This window comes from Pleurodeles waltl, chromosome 2_1 (assembly GCF_031143425.1).
Source record: "Pleurodeles waltl isolate 20211129_DDA chromosome 2_1, aPleWal1.hap1.20221129, whole genome shotgun sequence".
NCBI classification, from domain to species: Eukaryota; Metazoa; Chordata; class Amphibia; order Caudata; family Salamandridae; genus Pleurodeles; species Pleurodeles waltl.
This window is the reverse complement of record NC_090438.1, coordinates 650,734,641-650,749,546: the sequence shown is the minus strand read 5'-3', so window position 1 is coordinate 650,749,546 and position 14,906 is coordinate 650,734,641.

Genomic DNA, 14,906 nt, shown 5'->3' with positions numbered 1-14,906 from the left:
ATTGGACTGCAGGAAGTGACTTCGTTCCGCCGGCGGAAGTCGTCACGGCGGAGTGCGGTCAGAACTGCCATGCAACTCCTCATTGGTTAACATTGTTGTCAGTGGGAGACTGAGACCAATGACGATCACCGCCAGCAGTGATGGTCATAACCGCTGTGATCGTAACTGCCATTTTTTGTGAGAGAGCTCTCTTGACTCCCTGCATTTGGGCAATACAGACCTCCACTTTGTGTGCTGCTGTGTCCTGTCTCTTGGAGCAATGATGGCACGCACTGCAGGGAAAAAGGACCCAGCCTTCTCAGCAGAGGAGCTGGAAAAACTGGTGGAGGGGTCCTACCCCCGTATGGCCGGCTGTATGTAGCTCCAGGAGAACAGGTGAGTACAACTTGTGTTGTTTGACGATGTATGTGTGTGCTCATTCACATGTCATGACTGTCCAGGTGTGTAGCATTCACAAAATATGTGTGGGACAATTCCAGTGTGCATGAGCAGTGTTTGTTGTGTGTCACCTACGCTCACTGTTGGATTTTTATCATTGACATCATGTCACGGCGGAGTGCGGTCAGAACTGCCATGCAACTCCTCATTGGTTAACATTGTTGTCAGTGGGAGACTGAGACCAATGACGATCACCGCCAGCAGTGATGGTCATGACCGCTGTGATCGTAACTGCCATTTTTTGTGAGAGAGCTCTCTTGACTCCCTGCATTTGGGCAATACAGACCTCCACTTTGTGTGCTGCTGTGTCCTGTCTCTTGGAGCAATGATGGCACGCACTGCAGGGAAAAAGGACCCAGCCTTCTCAACAGAGGAGCTGGAAAAACTGGTGGAGGGGTCCTACCCCCGTATGGCCGGCTGTATGTAGCTCCAGGAGAACAGGTGAGTACAACTTGTGTTGTTTGACGATGTATGTGTGTGCTCATTCACATGTCATGACTCTCCAGGTGTGTAGCATTCACAAAATATGTGTGGGACATTTCCAGTGTGCATGAGCAGTGTTTGTTGTGTGTCACCTACGCTCACTGTTGGATTTTTATCATTGACATCATGTCTCGATTTTCTCACTGTTTCCCAATCAGGTCAGCGCCCACCAGAAGAAAGGGTTGTGGCGAACCATCGCAAAGCAAGTGCGGACCCTGGGGGTCCACTGCTGGCGGAGCACCCACTGCAGGAAGCAGTGGGAGGACCTGCATCCCTGGGCCCAGAAGACCGCAGAGACCCAGCTGGGGATGGCCTACCAATGTGGGAGGGGTGCACATCGGACCCTGACCCCCCCTAATGGCCCGCATACTGGCGGTGGCGTACCCTGAGTTGGATGGGCCCTTGAAGGCAGCACAGCAGCCACAAGGGGGGAAGTTCTGATTGTCAGGTCACTACTGCATGGTTGTGCACTGTCACCCACCTTGGACTTGGAATGAATATAGTCAGATGTGATATAGGGTATGTACAGTCCTGGTTGCCACATCCATCAGGTAGGAGTGTGTGCTGGATGCTATGTTGTGCCATGTAGGAGCAGTAGTGGTGGTACAGTGACACATGTTCTGCTGTAGGTATGGGTCTCTGAAGTCTGCTGTCATGTAAATGGCTCCACCCTCCATCTTTACGTGTACTGTAGTAGTTGAGTGATGCTCATGATGGCACTGTATATGGGTAATGACAGGCATGTTAAGTGAGGGTTGCAATTGCATCAGTTTGTACATTAATGGATCCTCTGTACCACATGTACTCCTCACATTCCTGTCCATCAGTTAGTATCCGAGTTCCTCTCTGCTTAGATTAATTTAATCCTGAAGTGGATGACGTGATTAATTACAGTCCATGGCATGATTGTAGGAGTGGTTATGTTGCAATGATGGGCATCTAGTTGTCTCCATGCAGGGGTTTGGTCTGCAGGGTTGGGATGGGTTTGGACATAACTTGCATGACTCTTTTGGATAACAACTGCTAAATTGTCCACTGTTTGGCAGACAGGGACTGTTATCTGCATTGTTAATATGTGAAGTGGATGTGTGTGCTCTCACACTTTCCTCCCTTTCTTTTTCTGCCACCCTCCTTTTCTCTCTCCTCCTCTGTCTATGTGGGCCTTAGCATCATCTGGTGAGGGAGGAAGGGCATGAGTGAGTAGGGATGCTGCAGCCCACATGACCCAGGAGGCGACCAGCAGTGGAGCCGAGGGAACCAGTGGGACGGAGGGCGAGGAGAGCACCATGGCGGAGACTGGAGCTACCACTATATTTGGCTCTGAATCCTCCTCCGATGGTGGCTCCCTGGCAGTGGCGGACCCTTCTGGTACCATCCCAACACCATCTTTGTCTGCCACCCCCCTTTCCAGCACAACCTACCCTGTAGTACCCCTCCCAGTTGCCCATGCCCGCTTATCCATGAGGGTGGGCATCTCCTTTGCCGCAGGCACTACTGCCCCTGCCGCAGTCAGCCCTGCTGCCCTCAATGAGGAGGCTATTGACCTCCTGAGGACCATCTCTATGGGGCAGACAATGATTGTGAATGCCATCCAGGGACTATTCTACTAAAAATGGAGAGAATTGACCCAAGGACACCTTGGGTACCAGATACGGAATCCCGGGTATCCCCTAAATAAGATCTCTCAGGATAACAGACCGCAAGAATAAAGAAACATGAACAAATGTGAAATAGACATGCACAATGCAAAATTTATTTAAGTATTATAATTGATTCTTTATCTATATAGACAATACTAAAACCTTAATAGACCAATAAATAACACTGTGATAAACATCCTTGAGGTGCACCCTGGAACAATAGAAGTACTAACACTGAAGAATCACAGTCATACTAACTTCATTCATACCATGTTAAAAAAATGTGAATACTCAATTTAATGCATTAGGACCAACACGGATAAAGCCAAAAAGGCTACGGGGTACAATCATGCCTAGCGGGCCACTAGGTCTCATCAGTAATAACACAACAAAGTAATAGTCCAATGATGTCGTAATACTGTGGTATAAACAGGCCCAACAAAAGGAATCCCCAGTATCTGTTATATATTTCTTAGTAGTTCCACTTTCAGACTCAATAGTCCTTCTTAATTAATCAAATGTATTCTCTGATCCTTCCTCATGTTGGATAAATAAATTGATTGTGGATTCCAAAGAAATGTCCATGTTGGCCACAGCGAGTGTCTTATTCATAGATAATGGTGCCGACGTACGTTTCGGTGACTAGTCGCTCACCTTCCTCAGGGCACTGACCTTTGGACTTTTCACAACAATTCCAGGGAACAATTTGTTACGTGCATTGTTCTGAAATATAAAACATAAAATAATGTGTCTGTAATCATGAGATCTCACAAGACAGACAATCCAAAAACAAGAACAAACACACAGAACGAAAAGAAACAAGAAATAAAAACAAATAAAAACAAACAAGAATAAAACAAAGAGAAAAAGAGAATAGAAAGAAATGATGCCTGTGTCCAAAAGTCCATGCAGGAGAGGAGCTTTTGTGATCCTTATATATCTCTGTGAGGTAAGCGTAAATAGAATAAACATATCCAAAGGTGTGCCTCAAAACCCGAGTGTAATACACCACAAATACTCTATTCCTTATTAGCCCCAGGTGCTCTATTGAGAGAGTATTATAGAAAAGTACTGATACCTGGATGTATACCAAACCGAACTGATAACATTAGGGGAATGGGCTCACTCTTAGCCGGATCTTATTTTCTCTGCAACAGGCAACTGCAACAAATGAAGCATAATATGTAGAATATATCTCTCCTAACGGAATTAAGTGCCTATAATGATACCCTGAACGAGACATCTTATGAGCCGGAGAGTCTCCTTTGGTTAATTTAAATTAATGTAAAAACGAGGACTCCTTATCATGTTTCTTACCTGATGTACATAACGATGAGGTGCACGATAAACAGTCTGCTATATGTGTAGACGGGCCAAACCCGCTAATCCCGACACATAGGGCATGCAGAAATAATTCCGGCAATGTAGCCTGATCCAAAATGACAAAATAAAGGGCTCAGCATGCTCCTAAGATGAATATAGTCGTTGGAGCAACAAAAGGTCTCATCTGAAGGAGAGACGCAATCCTAACTGGCGCGAAACCCGCAATGCTCACAGACTCTGAAGCCGCACCATGGTCTGGATTACATAGATTCAGAGATGAACAACAAACCCAAACAAGGGACTAGAATCACCTAAAGAGGTAACTGGGAAGGAAAACGAGGGCGCCATCTTGGATTGTGTATTAGAAATACATTGGTGGCCAACTTTTTCTTACACTGAGTCCTGAACAGGAAACTGATCGGCATCGTCTTAGAAAAAATTATAAAAATAAATGGATAAGGACCTCATATATATACACAATATAGAGCAGAAATGGCAGAAAAAGTGTGAAATTCTTCTAAATGGATACTTATAGAAGAAACAGTGTTGAGTGGCATATTATCATGGCTTGCACTGTTAAGCACCATGAGAGCACCATATTGTCATATGTATATGAGAGTGTATCAAGGTTCTATAAGAACCTCATAGACATTTTTTTTAAAGGATTGAGAAGAATGACATGTAGGACATATATCTAAAGGGACTTACCATATTTCACAGGAAAGTGTTCTCCCGTGGAATTCGTTCATTGAGTCCTTTATTTACTGACTTATGCTCACTGAAATGCACTCTAAACTGGTATCCCGTTTCACCTGTGTATCCTAGATGGCACGGACATAGGATGCAGTAAATAATATCACTGCTTAAGCAATTTGTCAAGTTTTTTTGACTTATTGTTTTGTTGTGGTATTTAAATGTGTCAGAGACTATGGCTTGGGCGCAAGCATGGCAGGTACCACATTGGTGGTTGCCCAATTCCGGTTGAGTCCCTGTAATACTCTTTTGAATTAATGTGTTTTGACATTGAACACAAGATTGTACCAATTTGTCTCTAACATTGGAGTTTCTTTTAAATGCAAACATAGGTCTTGGAAGAGGAGAGTCCCCATTAATAGTATTCAGAATACTCCAACTGGTATTAATTATTCCTTGTGTCTTATTGTTTATGTTGGAGTGTCTAATGACAAACACCATCCTGTTTTGTTCTTTTTGTCGTTTGTGAAGGGTTTCTAGTAAGTTTTCACAATTATAATATTTTGCCCTTTTATAGACATCTCTTACCACCCTATAGGTATACCCTCTCCGGAGAAAGTTTTCTTTCAATTTAGCTGCATTTTTATTGTATTCAATTAAATTACTGCAATTTCTTCCCAGATGCAGCAGACCAATGCACTCCTGGAAGGCAGTCACAGTGCCTTGTCTGGCCTCCAGAGATCGTTTCAGGCTCTGGCCTCCTCGTTGACAGCAGCCAGTGTGCCTTCATCTTCTGTCCCCCCTCCAGCTGCCTGTTCCCAATACACATGCCCTCTCCCTACACCCATCCAAAGCACACCAACATACATGCATACACCCAGTACAACAGACAAGGTGCGCAAATACAGACATGGGCATCACAGACGTTCAAAAAGGCACGCACACATACAACACACATCTGCGGACACAATAACAGACACTTCTCCCACCGCTTCCTCCCGTACAGTCACATCACCACTCATTCCTGACAGCACAGCATCATCACACACTGGTCCTGCTGTCATTCCTGTCATCCCCTCAATCACCAGAACAGCAGGCTCACAGTCACACACCCCACACTCCACATCCACACTCACCACGACTACCGTCTTTGCCACCTGCAGCACATCCATCTCACCTGCACACACCGCCTCAACATTCACTTACACTTCACCCATTCCCTCTCCCTGCCTCTCTGCCTCCTCTCAAGAAATGCATACGTACCCACTCACCCACCCAACATTCAGCCACCACACACATCCAGACACTGCACACACCAGCATCCACGTACAGCACACAGACACGCAAGACGAGCACTTCCTCTACCTCCACTCCTCACCCTCAATCATGTGACCGTCCCTGTGTACCTAAGAGAGTTTTCCTTGCCGCCCTTAACCTCTTCCCTACTCCGCTCCCACCCTGTCTGCCCCGTAAGCAGCGTGTCCCCATGCCCCTCTCAGGCCCTTCCATTTCACATTCCCTGGGTCCCCGCTCTGGTGTTTCCCCTGATCTATCACCCAGCAAAACATCAATCCCTCCCAGTGCTAAAGTCACCCCTCCCAAGCCCAAGACAAAATGTGCCCCTTCCACTTCCTAGCCTTCTTCACCACCCCCACGCCCCTGAAGTGCCTGCCTGTCCCAATGCTGCCTCTATGTCGTGGAGGCCTAGCTTCCGTCAGGAGTCAGGTTGGGCCATTCTTCATGGACAATGTGTCCTTCAAATTAGACATTTAGACTTGCCCTTGGCACCTTTGTATATATATATATTTTTTTAAATACAGCTGCCCACATTGCTGTGGTTGGCAAGTTGAGGTAATTGTCCTGGTCTTCTTCAACATTGTGGTGTGACAGCTGTATACAAGGCTGTGTGGTATCTGTGTGTGGAATGTGTGTGTGTTGTGCATGCGCTTGGTAGACAGTTTGGGCCATGGGGATGTTGTGATGTGTGTGTCTGCTTGCTTGTTTGTTTGTATGGGGTGTTGTGTGCATCCTTGTGTCTAGTGCTGGATGTGTGTATTTATTTGATTGTTGGTTGTACGTGTTGTGTCAGCTGTATGATTGTTTGGATGTGTGTTCACAGCTATTGTTTGTGTTTCATTGCTACATGGAGTTCATGGTATGTGTGTACATGTGGTGTCACACAACGTGCCCGTCTATGCCATGATTGGGGTGTTTGTGGGATAGTTGTGTGGTTGTGGGGTGTGTTGGTGGTTTTGTAATGTGTTGTGCTGTATGTTTGGCATGTGCCTTCATTGCCTTGTGTGTGTTCAATATTTGGCTTTTAGGTATGTTGTGTGTGCCCTTCACTGTGTGTGGGGGGTATATGTGTTATGTGTGGGTGTGTATCACTGCCATTTCCCTCTCCTCTGTGCTAAGTATACTTACGGTTGTCATATTCGTCATCGTCGGTGTTCCTGAAGGTGTATGGCGAGATACAATGCTGGGAAGACTAGCAGTTCATTTGCCATTGCATCCGAGGCGGCGTCTCTGTGCCTGGAGGTGAGTGTTTCCATTTATACTTTCTGTTTCCACCAGGTTTTTCATGGTGGTATGGCCCCACCGGATATCCTGGCAGAGTGGTTACTCTGAATATGAAGGGTGGGACGTTGTCTGCCTCCTGCCTGGAGTCTTCTGCCGGTGGTTGCAGCTCATCAGCAGTGGTGAGGCTGGCGGTGAGTAGTCTGTATTGCATTGGATTCATAACGTTACTCATTATTTGGCGTTCACAGGACCGTCATCAGCGTGCCGGTTCGGATACCTCCAGTGCTTAATTTGTAAATAAAAACGTTCTGGTGCTCAAAGTCCTCCTCTTAAACACGTGGCTGCTGCAATTAAATGTGGGAGCACGGAATACTGAGGTAGAGTAATCCTGAAGCCATCTAGGGCCTCTTCCATCCATTTACACTCACTCCCTGCCCCGTTAGCTCACTCCTGCAGCTGTCTTCTTTCTCCCATTATGAGGCTTTTTCGTTTTTCTCTTCTTCCGTATTTCCAATATGTGCCTTTTGCTTGCAGCAAGTGCTGGGGGCAGAAGAATAAGCACCAGCCCTCAAAAATAAGTGCCGGTGCTCAGCACCGGAAACATCGAGCACAAATTAAGCACTGGATACCACCAAACTCGGAATGAGCACCTAAGTGAGAATGAGCATATTTTTAACTAGACATTGCAATGTTCAATTGCATAGTGTATAGTTGTATGCTCCTTCCACTACATCCTCAAAGAGGCTTTTTCTCCAGCCAGTTAGGGGTAGAAATTCCTGAATTGAGTGGGTAAGGGTTTGACAAAAGCTCTTAAACTGATATGCTTCTAGGTTTTCCCAAACTTTCCATGCACACCTCTACTTGAACAGCCCTCTCCAAGCTCATTACATTATATTTACTCCAATGTAAAATTACATTTATCTGAGGTAATTCTGGGTAGAAATAAGCAATGTACAAATGTTAGAACACTTTTTGTGCATACGTTCAACCAATTGAGGGCCCAATTAAAAAAAGGTTTTGCTATGTGTAAGTATGACTAGCTCTCGTAGTACTCTTTATTCCTGCGTAAACCAAGAGTGCTTTAAGACTAAATCAGAGCAACATCTTACTAAATTGAGTCCCCAAATCGCAAAGTACATTTGTGATCGAAAGTGACTTTGTGAATTTGACCCATTATTTCAATCAGGGCCACAAAACTATTTAGCTGAAGCTAGTGCTTTCACTTCCAGTTCCAACACGAATTCTCTTCCACTTTAAAGCCAACTCATTTGCATAAGGAATGAAACTATGTCAATATGTCAAGTGTATTCCTCTAAAAATAAAACAGACGTTTTTACACTGAGCTATTTTGGAAATAAGGTGTAATAGCATTTTTTTTAAAGCACTTCGAATCAATGTCATCTTTCAAAAGTACTGTGCTTCGCATTTAGCATATATTAATTTAATGTTGGGACCTGTGCTCTGGAGCTTGACTAGAAAGATGCTGTTGATAATTTCAGAATACTTTCTTTAATGTATTATTATGTGTTATGTAGATTTTATGTCACTTTCTTTGTAGAAGAAAATGTATATATTAGTCCTTTTTCCGTGGCCAAACGCCAATTTTCCACTACCATCTCCGCAATTCAGTAGATGGAAAAAAATATTTTGGCTCATTTTTAAAAGGTGTATTTAAAGCACAAGTGATTGTGAAGTGGCATTTCAAAGTCAGTTAACCCAGCGTAATATGCAAGTCGTGTACCATGGTGTCATCACTCTGCATATTCTTCCATTTATGGGAAACAAGCACTGATCAAGCAATGAACATGGGTAGGAAAATGTGTCCTTGCAACAAATTATTGCTAATGGCAGCATTTCTGATGACATTCAACAGCATTTTTGATTTTATCTTTCAGACTCAAACACAACGATGCTATGTTGTTCCAATTGTCAACCAGTATACAGCAAAAACTTATAGTGGAAACTCTGAATAAAAGGATTTCATAATGTTCATCCTTTGTAATATTGAAATGCACTGGCAACAGCATGCAGTTGCCTACGGTTCGCTAAGCTCATTATGAGGAATATGGGATGTCATTCAGCCTGTTAACGTTGGAATCTAATTGCATGAAATAGCCATTTACATCGAATTGGTATATTCTTTAAGCTTTACATTGCGTGAACCAGAGTGAAATATGCATAGAAAATATGTACAATGGCTAAAAACAAGCAAAATATTAACAATTTATTATTGCCAAATCCTTACATTTTTTGTTCCTTTGAATTTTGTCAGCTGCACAAAGACTTAGGAAGTAAAAAAAAATGCATAGGGGAAATTTCACGAAAAACTGGCCGCCAGAAATTAGGCTATTAATTTGATAGAATTTGACCCCTGCCTACTTAATAAACACAATCTGTTTAGATCGAAACTCAGGTATTACAGAATCTCTGCTTAAACCCTGGTAGCCATGGTATACGAAGAGTGCAATCTCCATAGAAGTGTGTGTGAAGTTCTAGCAGAGTTTTTAAGGAGCAAAACAAAATCAACATCTTCAAAATGTGATAAGGGGAATTGAAAATATAACGTTTTAAAGTTTTTTAGACAAAAAGCACCTAGAAAAGTATAGCAACATTGAAAGGCTAGAAGCAGCAGTGGGGCAGGTCTCCATAAGGTCAGATATATTTACCAGAATGTCCAATCTACTCAGTTTTTGGTGCTGAAGAAATCTCTGAGTGGGAGGAGCCTCGCTTTCTTACCCACCTTCATCGGCAAGCCTAAACACCTTTTCTTTATTTTCCAAAGATGGAAAAATTATTAAGTTCTTTTCTCCAATTGTTGGGAGGCTCTTTCTGGTCAGTCCTGCAGACTTTGGGCCTTGGCCAGTCTTTTAGGCACCAGGTCTTTCTTCAGCCAGGTCTCCTGCGAAGTTCAGTCTTCTGTGGTCAGGTGAACCTTCTTGAGTTCTTCTGCTTTTTTTGCCCTTGAATCAGGCAAAATGGCCAACCACCTGACCTTTTTAGAGCAGTTCAAGTTCTTTGGTGCAGCAAGAATCAGAAGTCCCAGAGTGTTTAAGCTTTTAGGTGAATCCTCTTCTTCAAGTAGGAGTCAGGAGTCATCTTCAAGCAAAGCTGTCTCATTTGGAAAGAGTGTTGCCAGAAATGTTCGGCGGAGGTTGCAGTTGAGGTGACAGATTTATCCCATCCACTAACCAATGATTCAAGAAATTCAAGCACTGAACCTCATATTGCCGCCATTCTCCACCTACGTCCATTGCACTCATCTGCTTTAAGAATAGCAGAAACCTTCTGCCACAAGACAGGCTTGTCATCAGCTTATTTGGCATTGCCCCATTTATGTGATCTCTCCTCCCCCCAAAAGCATCCACACTGGTTCTCTTCCTTTACAGTGACTGGAGCCTGGCTGCCAAAGATGGTTCTGGGAAAGAATAAGAGAAGCCCTACCTCACAACTCTAAGCCTAAAGAGATAGCCCTAAGGCTTTCATTTGTTCTGCCAGCAGTTCCTGTCCATTATTTCCTGATAGATAATCCCTGCTTAAGTGGTCCTCAACAAACACCATCCTGTTCTTCTCATACTCGGTGGCAGGCCTTTGTCTTCTGAGCCAGTATTGTTAACCTTTCCAACGTACGGCACATATGTCAGGAATTACCTGGTCAGCATTCCGAGTGCCTCTCCCTGACCAAACAGAACCACTGGAAGCATGGAGTTTGCCAGCTGAAGCATGAATTGTAGCATAGTGTTGCACTAGTGATCCCGTCCCTCACCTGGTGGGCCACAGTGAGTGTTAGGTTGCACTATGGATTTTTCACCCTCAGTGACTGAGGGATGTTGCTCATGAGGTCACTCTGATAATTTGTATTCCTTAGTTGCTGGGGCACTAATTATGCAAGTTTGCTCCTGAAATTAGAACATTTTTGGAGCAACCTAAGAGTTTAAGTCACAAATGCTTACCAAAGTTAAACCTTTTGTAGTGTTATCTGGTCACTGTGTTTGCTCATTAGCTTGGTTCCATGTACTTTTGTTGTGTTACTTCTTGGGGTTTAGTAGGGTTAGGCTCCTTGTATGAGTATTTCAGTTAGAGATAAATACCCACTGTAATATTTGACTCTATTGTTTTTGGTAACCTTTAAAACAGCACAGCTCTTGTCCTTTCCCATTTGCAGATTGACTGATTCCTGATTGTCCTGAATCTCTTCAGTATATTCCCCTGATGAAAGGATGGTAAGAACTCTGCTAGGGTGGCAGACCACTATAAATATCATATATGTTTTCAATTTCTTTGCACAGTATTAGATTGATTCTAAGACCCAATGGGAATGACTACATATCCAGAGATTCCTGATGAACCTGAAGTTCATCTGCATTCCTCACCCCTTATGCGCCATTACCTTATCCCCAATTTTCCCAAGGTGTGATGCCGTTTAAGATATCTGTTTGTGGATGATCTGGGTTTGACATTTGTATTCCACATCATGTAAAATTTATGTTTGTCAGCCCTCTCCTAATGCTATTGATCCTGATATCAGCCCCTTACAGGGCATGTCTCAAGCCACATAAAAAATAAAAAAATTCAAGTAGCCTGTCAGGAGCATGCCTTCCTACTGTCTAAGCTGAATAAGCTTGGTCATACACTAACTTCTGAATATCTAGGGCTAATAGTATTATGGCCTCAGTAAATATATTGTTGGATGCCTCTGCTACAACTATCTCTGTATTAGAACCTGCAAATAGGTTTAGGCAACATCTAAACTTTGTTTAAGACTTTTGGATACATTATTGGCTTTAACACCACTGCAATTATGTACTGACAAGTCTAAAGTCACTTTAATATTGTTCTACCTTTCCATGGCACGATCCAGTGGGCCACAACCTTATGACAATACCCTTCTGCTTCATCAGTATGATAATTTCATGGCCAAATATACAACTGTTTTAAATACAATGGGACTGATTCACTAAGGTAAACGTACACGTTTGTGTAAGTTTACAATTGTTTGCTATTGAGAAAGGTAATTTACAACTACTATTTTTACGACTGTGGAGTCTCCACACATAAAAAGATAGGACAGTCCTATCTTTGTACGTAGAGAGACTATGCAGTCATAAAGATACTACTCATACAATACCTTTATGAATAGCAAGCATTTGTAAACTTACCCAAAAGTGTAAGTTTACCTTTGTGAATCAGGCCATACCGGTACTGTAGAGTGTTTGATTTTGAAACAAGGAACTCAGGATTTAGTGACCTTACAACTGTTTCCAACAATTATATCCCAAAGAAGACTGATGAGATAGCTGCTAATAACTTTTAGCGTAGAGTGAAAGATGTTTTAGAGCACATATTGTCCATGATTTGCAACAGACTGACTACCAGAGTGTCTCTCACAGACTTAACCGTGAAAAGATACCACATGCAGAAAATCGTTGGTATATACGGAGGATTTATGTTAGCCTACCTCAGAGAAAGACAAGACCTAGGAAAGTACTGCAGAGCACATGAAAACAAAAAATATCACAACTGTCAAGTGAAGAACAACGATGGAGGTGACGTCAGGGGTGGTTTGATTTTAGTGTGTAATCAAATGGCATTTCAGATAACAGGGCCCACTACTAATGGAAAACAAGAAAGCTTAACCTTTGGTTGCAAGACAAGAATTCCCACCATGGATAACATTCAACTTGCCACATCCATCATTATTTTGACTCTGAGGGCCAAGAAAGGGCCATGGCAAGTTTTAGATATAATTGATAGTAAAGCTATTGGATGTTTTTATTAATAATGCATTCCAAGGACATTATAAGATTCCTGATCCTCCAAAGGATCACAATAAACTATCCTGAATATTTATGGTATGGCTCTCACATAAGAACACTTCTTTTAAAACTCAACCATTATGCTAGTCACAGAAACTTTTTTTTTTCATTGAATTGATTTTCCAGACTTTGACTTTATTGTACATTTCTAAACATTACTGGTCAAACATGCATATTACCCACATACACTCAACATTGTGCCATCATTATTCATTGCCGAATGAACGCTGGCACCACAATGACCATACAATCACTTGTCAATGGTGACCATCTGTGCGCATGCAGGGTGACGTGTACTGATAGGTTTTTTATATCTGTTGTGTATGTGATTCAGTATGTGCATGTGTGTGTGTGTGGATTGGCTGGTTGAGGTGGAGGAAGCTGGAGTGGGTGATATGATTGTGTTTGTATGCATGTCACTTACACTGAAGTGGCATGATGGGCAAAAAAATAATGGATTAAACCCAGATCTCTGTGACTCCGGTGGATGTTTGCATTGTTTAGCATTCCATCCATCATCTGTTCTTTTTTCTATTGTCACCTTAAATGGAACAGTATGCCCGGACGTGGATCCCATGCTCACTGTGAAACCATGAAACAGGTCCCAGGATGTTTATTTCTGGTTTAGGAAGGACCTTGCCTGGCAGTTCGGGCTCGGCTGCTCCCATGAGGAGTAGGGTCAAGACTGATTTGCATATGGCTGAGTCCAAACAGGGGTGGCGTGGCGGGTTAAAAAAACAATAGAATAAACCCATATCTCTTGATTGGGGTGACTGTTTGCATTGTTCAGCATTCTTCCCATCATCTGTTCTTTTTGCGTGGGTGAACTTAAGGCAATAAATTGACATATTCTGAGCAGAAGGCATTATTGTAACGAATAAGATCTCTTTTGATTGAATAATCCAACATCACCGGACACCATAGCACAACTCATGTGCACTGTGCAGTTTCACTTTTTCTTTGGAGGGCCTTTTCTTTTTCTTTTCATTAAGCATCTATGGCATTTTCTTATAACCTGGGACCATGAGTATCATTGACATTCATGTTCTTTGGAAATACAGTGATTAGTTACCCAATATTCTAAAGCAGAATAACTCTGTAGGAACCATTGTTGTATTATTTATTTAGTGATCCATCTCATGCTCATGGTCAGCAAGCTGTTTCTTACACTCCACTAGCAGGCAATTTGAGATCGTCAGTTGAATTGTAGGCACATCATGCAGCTCCTATAATTGTAATTGTAATTGTATTTATATAGCACTTACTACCCCTGACGAGGCGTTGAAACACTTTTCAGTGAGTAGCACACTACTCTGGAACCCAAAAGGATTAGTGGTGGATTAGTATAGGGATATATGAGTACAGTTCTATTAGTATAGGGAGGTATGAGTTAATTTGGGCAGAGGGCATGTGAGTCTGTTAGTTGGATTGAATAGAACAATGGAGGGATAGAGGAGGAAAGAAACCAGAAGAGTTAATTGGGACACCATGTTGGTAAGATGAGGTTTGGGATGAGTAAATGAGAGGTGGAGGATGGAAGAGTCTGTAGAAAGGGATTAGGGAAGTCATAGTAGTTAAATGAGGTTTGGGATGAGTCAAAGGATGAGGGAGAATTTAGTAGGGTTGTTTGGAAGATCATAGTTATAAGCTGAGGTTTGGGGTGAGCCAGGAGGGGTAGAGGAAGAAAGAGACTGGGAAGGGTTATTTTGGAGATCATAGCAGTAGAATGGGTTTGGGATGAGTCGGAGAGTGGTGCTAGAGGATAGGTTGATAGAGGTATAGGGTGATGGTCAGACAGAATAAAGCTTTTGAGAGAGTATTTTTTCTCCTGTACATTAGGATTAGAGTAGTGAATGTATGATTACATGATTACATAATCAGAGGAATAAATGTGTAAGGAATATAATAAATTGAGATTTAAAGTTGTATCATATAAACAAAGGCTTTCAAGAGTTACAGTATTTGAATTAATTTATTTGTATACTTTTACAACATT